Consider the following 5,968-nt stretch of genomic DNA (forward strand, 5'->3'; position numbering starts at 1 on the left):
CCCCTACTCCACCTCCCCCACCCCCGCCAAATCCTCAGTTTTTCCATCTGCTCGAGGCCGCATCCCATGCGGAGCCCTGGGAGGTAGGCAGTTTGGGTGGGTAGGAGAGGAAGCTGCAGAGCCCTAATTACTCAGCCAGTCTGGCCCTCGGGCGATCCCATCAAAGCGGCTCGGAGAGAAAAGGGATGGGGCAGAAGGATGTGAGCCATCTCACAACGCTGCTGCCTGGGTCACACCACGTCCCGTCCATGGGCCAGCCTGCTCCGGGAACGGGGCTGCACATCTAAAAACGCCTCTGCCCGCCCAGACCCTGAGAGCGGCGTCTGCTGCAGCTCCAGGGCCGGGGAACGGCTTTCCAGCCTCCCACCCTGGTCTGCGACTCGGGCGTATCTCCGCTCAGGCACCGGGGCATTGTTATTAAAACCCACCCAACACAAAGTAAGCTGTGAAACCCTGGTAAATGGGACAAGAATGTCCATAGTTTCCATTGCTTTGGTATTTATCTCTGCTTAGGTATGGACCCATATGGAGGCTGAGCTTTATAGTTCGATTAATTTACTGTAACGATCTAATTTTTTTTAAATTTTCCTAGTATATCCAGTCCTCTAAAAAGTCTTATTTATTTTATTTTGGAAGAAAAACTCTATGCATTTACTTTAAAAAAACAAAACAAACAGCCTTGAAATAAATGCTAACAAAAAAAACCAAAAAAACAAACCCAAACCCAACTCACAGAACTGGAAGTTGGGATATTGTGGCACCAAAAATAAAACTGATGGAACAAAAAGGGAATTTCATGTGGTTTTCATTGTCAAGTCTAAGCTCAGAAACAAACAGGAAATAAAAATGGCTAAAACAAAAGAGATTTCTTTTAAACTGTGTTCAAATCTAAGTGGGGAGCTGCTTTATGTGGGAGGGATTCTATGTTTATTTGCTTTTCAAAAAAAGGAGTAAATAAAAATGTCTACACGCAGACAGGTCAACTTGATTTACCATTAAATACTCATGTTTCACAATGGTCATTTATAATCAGCTTTTTTAAAAGAAAATTAGACTCATATAAATGGCAGCATTGCAAAGGGGAGAAAAGGCAACGGGTGGTAGGAAGGCTGCTTCTGTTTTAAATAAGGTTGAGGGGAAGAAGGAATGGAAAGAGAGATGGAAGTAACTGTGAACCTCTAGTCATTTGTTTGATTCCATCTTTATACTTCTTCAGTTTTTGCAGATAGCTCAGCAGGTGCTGAGCCTTCCAGCCTGTGCCACACCACTGATGTTCCCCAAGTACCAATTTATTGTATTTATTTAAAAAGAGTAGCCTATAGGATCAGTGCTATGTGATTCACAGTGGCATATGTGCTATATCCTCCCAACAGAAGTATTTCTTAGGCTCTCAGATTTGGGATTGTGGACTTGCTTGATAGGGGTCTACAAACAGGTGTCTCAATCACAGTAGCTCTGATGATGGTTTCTAGGGGTTAATTCAGTGCATGCAGGACCCAGCTCCCCCAAGCTGGGGATCTGCTAGAATACTCAGTAACTATAGCCCCGTTAATGCATCTCAGAACATTTTGAATATTTGAAAAATCAGAGGGACAAAATTAATACCAGTTTCTGCAAACCCAGCTCTGGTTTCCCTCTTCTTTTGCATTATTCAAAAGGGTGTAAATGTTTATCTTCTGGTGGAGCTGTGGTTTAGGAGATAGCAAAGAGCATCAGATTGAGGGTCAAGGGACAGAGGCTATATTTCTGACTCAGATCAGGCAATTCAGCCAGAGCTCCATTTTTCCTCTGTTCAACAGGGATATTCCCCTTTGTGCTAAAGAATCCTGAGATCTACATATAAAAAAGCTAGGAGGCTCCTGAGGAGAGACAGCATAAAGTTCAGCTCTTCAGAAATGAGTGGTCCAAAGCTGAACCTACACCCTGCAAATCAGTGGGAAATTTCCTGTTCGGAGGTAGAGGATTGGCTCTCTTCCTGAATCTGCTTGGCAATATTCTGACACTGACGGGAAGGGAAGAGAGGGACCTCCCTTGTTCACTCCCCACCTCTTTTTAAAGCTTAATAACAGAAATGTCTCTCTTAGCTTCTGCCCAGCTAGATCTCCTTGGTCTTTCCTGGAAAAAGCTTCTAATATTAAATTTTTTTGCCAAAACCCAACAGATCTATTGCTAACTATCCCACAGGAATTACTCTGGCTAGGATGCCATACCTGTGCTCCTCTGGGGTCACAGAGAAATGAGGATTCAAGCAAATCCTTTCCCACAGAAGTGAGCCCCCCCCCTTTGCCAAGTCTGGCCCTGGTCCCTTGTGCTGACAAGCTTCCAGGATCAGCCTGTGGACTCCCTTAAATGCCCCAAGGAAGCCCAGAGCTAATAACCAGCTTCATTCAATTCCCAGTCACATTATTATCCAATCTGCCAGAGGCATTAATATTCAGAGGTGAGGCGGGAGGAGGGCAGGGGTGCTAGTGAGGGGGAGCAGCACACAAAGAGGAGGAAGGGAAGTGTGGCGGACTGGCCTCAAATTTTCCTTCTCCAGCCGTCCGAAACCCCAGCCTATTTCAGCTGGGTGTTGACAATAGAGGGTTTTTCGAGCCTCAGCACGAACTTTGATACCAGCTGGTAGAGACTGTTCCCCAGCCAACAGCAAATGCCCAGCCTTGGCACAGCCTAATGCCCTCAGCCCCAGTGGCCCACAGCAAAAGGGGGAGCTTTGCCCCCTCTGCCATCAGGCCCTAAGTAAATAGCAATCTCCCATTTTTAAACTGCCAGATAAATAGCTGAGCCTGCACAGAGACGCCACAGCCTCCTGTTTCTGATCCTCCTCCCTCCATGGTACCACAGCCTCATCCAGTTGCCTTCCTGATGGAGTGTGGACAGCTTGAAACCAGCAGTTCCCTCTCATCTGGAACTTTGTTCCCAGACCCAGGTACCTCCCCTGTCCCCAAGGCCAGGGCACATGTGCCAGGTCACGAGACAGACCTCATGTCCCCTGCTCATCTCATCTTCCTTTTGGAGCGGTCTCCTAGATCAGGTTTCTGGCTTTTTCTTTTTGGCAGTCTCCAAAGTCAGCCTCACCTCTCAATCTCAAGGTTTTCGGTAGCATCTGACAGAGAGAAAATACCTTTTTTTTTTTTTTTGCCAGCTCTCAATAGGGAACACTAACCAATACTTTTGCAATCCAGTCACAATTTGCCAATCTATTAATTGCCTGAATTAAGCCCTTATAGAAATGTAATGGATATTAATTGAGGCTTGCAGCAGTTTCTCTGACAAATTTTAATATTGGGTTTTAAACCAGTGCCTTGGACAGGAATATAGGTGGGCTTGAGCGGACAGAACCTGGGCTGCAGGTCAGTAAACCCAGGATCTACAGTAACAGCAGGAAAACCACCACCCTTGCTCAGACCCCTCTCCAGGCTGGCACAGGAAGATGTCTGTCTCTGAGGTTCCTTATGAGGAGTACTAGGCATGGTGTGCTAATTTGCTAATGAAAAATTATTAAAAAAAATTAAAATCAAACTCTGCTCTTCTTCAGCCAACATTTGTGAAAATTGAAAGCAGCTACCATGATCGGACAGTCTCTCAGGAGCCAGCAGGCAGCCTTTTGTCCCTCACAGCAAAGCACCATCAAAGCCTGCACAAACACCCATCCCCTTCAGCTCACCAACAGGCTGAGGGGCTTGGACACGGTTCCAGGAGCCAGGGAGACACTGACCCCATCACCAAAAAGGTGGTCCTTCCCCTGTCTTTGGAAGATGGGACAGGAACTCTGAAAAACACCTCCCTGAACAGCTGCTTTTAGCATCTTCCAAAATTGCAGATGGGAGACAGCCATTTCACCCCTAGCATCTTGCCTTCCAGGCCACGGGAAGACCCACAAGTTTGTCTGGGGGATGCCAAATTCCTCTCTTTGCTTTCAGCACTGGACTCCCTTAGAAAGTGGATGGATCGTGGGCCCGTCAGTCGGGAGGCTGTTTCCCTCCCAGGTGAAAGAACGGGATGGACATGAGGGATTAGTTTTGATTTCTGCACTGCCAGCTCGAAGCATCAGACGGGTGCAGCGGCCGGGGGCTCACCTCCAGGCTCTGCGGGACACCGGCGTCCTGAAGCAGCGTGTTCCTCTGCGGCCGCCCGTGCGGAGCCGACCTCTGCAACTGGTAACCCGGAGGGCCGGGCGGGGAAGGGGTGCGGAGCCCCGGGAGATCCGGCCAAGGGACTGCTGCCCCGAGCTGCCTAACCCCAGCGGGGAGGAGGGGGGAGCTGCGGCAACCGCCGTCAGGCAGCAGCCTCTGCAGGGCCCTGCCGCGGGGGGGAATCCAGCCCCCTCCCCGCTCGTCCCCTCAGCTGTCCAGCCGCGGGGGCGCCGGGTGAACGGCCGACAGGTGTGCCCCGCTCGGCGGCACCGGGCCCGCCGCCCCCCTCCCTGAGCCCGCTCCAGCAGCTGCAGCGAAGCGCCGGCATCTGCCCCCGCCTCGGTCGCCCTCCCCCGCCGGAGCCGCGGCCAGCCGGGACGCACCCGTTCCTTACTCCCGCTCCGAGGTGGAGGTCGGGGAAAAGGACAAGGGGGTGCCGCACTGTCGGGCTGGCTCTTCCCTCGGAGCCGCACTCGTTGAGCGGGGAATAGACGGGGCAGCGAAAAGTACCGGGCTCCGTCGGGAGCCCGCTAAAGTTGGCCGGGCTTCCCGGGCACTCAGTGGGACGGAGGGACGCCGCTCTGCACCGTGCCCCCGGCGCCGGGGAGGCGAGAGAGCCCGGCAAGCACCCGGAGGCCCGACAGCCGGTTCTGCCCGCAGCCTCCCAGCGCCGGGCAGCCGCGCTCCGCCGGGGAGGCTCGATGCCCCCGGCAGAGCTGCCGCCGGGTCGGTGCACCATCCCCGCGGCCCGAGCAGGTCTGTTATTCCCGGCCGAGTCCCTGGAACCCCATCCGCCGGAGCGCCACAGACAGCGGCGTCCCGGGGCAGATTCGCTCCGTTCGCGGGGGCCGGCTCGCTTCTTCCCGGCGCTGCAGGGAGGTCGGCTCTGCTGTAAACAGGAGCCAGCCCTTACATAAATATAATTTATCCAACTGTCCAAAAACCGTCGGGATGCCTTCCTTTTCCCCGGCGACATCTCCCCGCCTCTGCTCCCTGAGCCTTTCTGCCCCGGACCCTGCAGACAGCTGAGCCGCAGCCCGCAACGCCGTTATTTACAGCGAATCCCGGCTAATTTAAACAGCCCCTGCCCCGCTCGCCCGAGTGGAAAATGACTAAGTTTAGCAACGGCGAGAGACTACAGCAGTGCTGGTCGGGAAGGGGCCCGCGTCGGCCCCGAGGGGACGGTGGGAGCAGCGGCACCCCGACGGTGGCGAGTAGGGGGTCGCCGGGCCCTACAAGGGCAGAGCAGTGGAAGCGCCGCGCCCCACTGCCAAGCGGGCAGCGCTCCCGGAGCGATGGGGGACAGTTCAGCCACGCACAGCCCCGGGACTCCTTCTGGATGGCAGGGCAGGGCTCTATCCGCCCGCTCTCACCTGGTTGCCGCCCCCTGACCCACAGGAGGCGACGGAAAGCCGGCCTCGCGCAGGACTGGGGCTGACCCCGTACTGCCGAGCAGAGCGCACCGAGCCACCCCGCCGGGGATGCTCTTACCCTGTGCCGGCATCGAAAAGGTTACGGCCGGCTGGGCTAGTATGAAGGAGCTCAGAGAGAAAGAGGGGAGAAGCCCGCCCGGAAGGTCAGGGACGGAAAGACACTTACAGTGGCTCCAGATGCGGGTTCGGCTGAGCGGACTTAATCCTGCGAGAGGGGCGAAGCTGGCCGCCGCCCCACGCCCCGAGCTGCTCTGCCGCTGTCAGAAAGTAAATCCCCCCGGCTCCCCAGCCACTCTGCGCGTCGCTGCCGGCCCGCGGCTCACGGGGAGGGCGGAGGCGGAGGGCGCCGGCCGACTGCCTCCCATTCACCCTGGCCATTCACTTTATGGCGGGCGGCCG

At 54.4% G+C, this 5,968-nt stretch overlaps 1 protein-coding gene across 1 annotated transcript in view; it reads right to left on the minus strand.

Annotated features, from left to right (window-relative positions):
- Positions 1-5,962, minus strand: part of PITX3 (paired like homeodomain 3) — a 22,009-nt gene extending 16,047 nt beyond the window's left edge. The window contains exon 1 of the mRNA XM_015632493.2: positions 5,736-5,962. The gene's annotated coding sequence lies outside the window, so the exon portion shown is untranslated. The remainder of the gene's footprint in view (positions 1-5,735) is intronic.
- Positions 5,963-5,968: the final 6 nt, after the last annotated feature.

This window comes from Parus major, chromosome 6 (assembly GCF_001522545.3).
Source record: "Parus major isolate Abel chromosome 6, Parus_major1.1, whole genome shotgun sequence".
NCBI lineage: Eukaryota > Metazoa > Chordata > Aves > Passeriformes > Paridae > Parus > Parus major.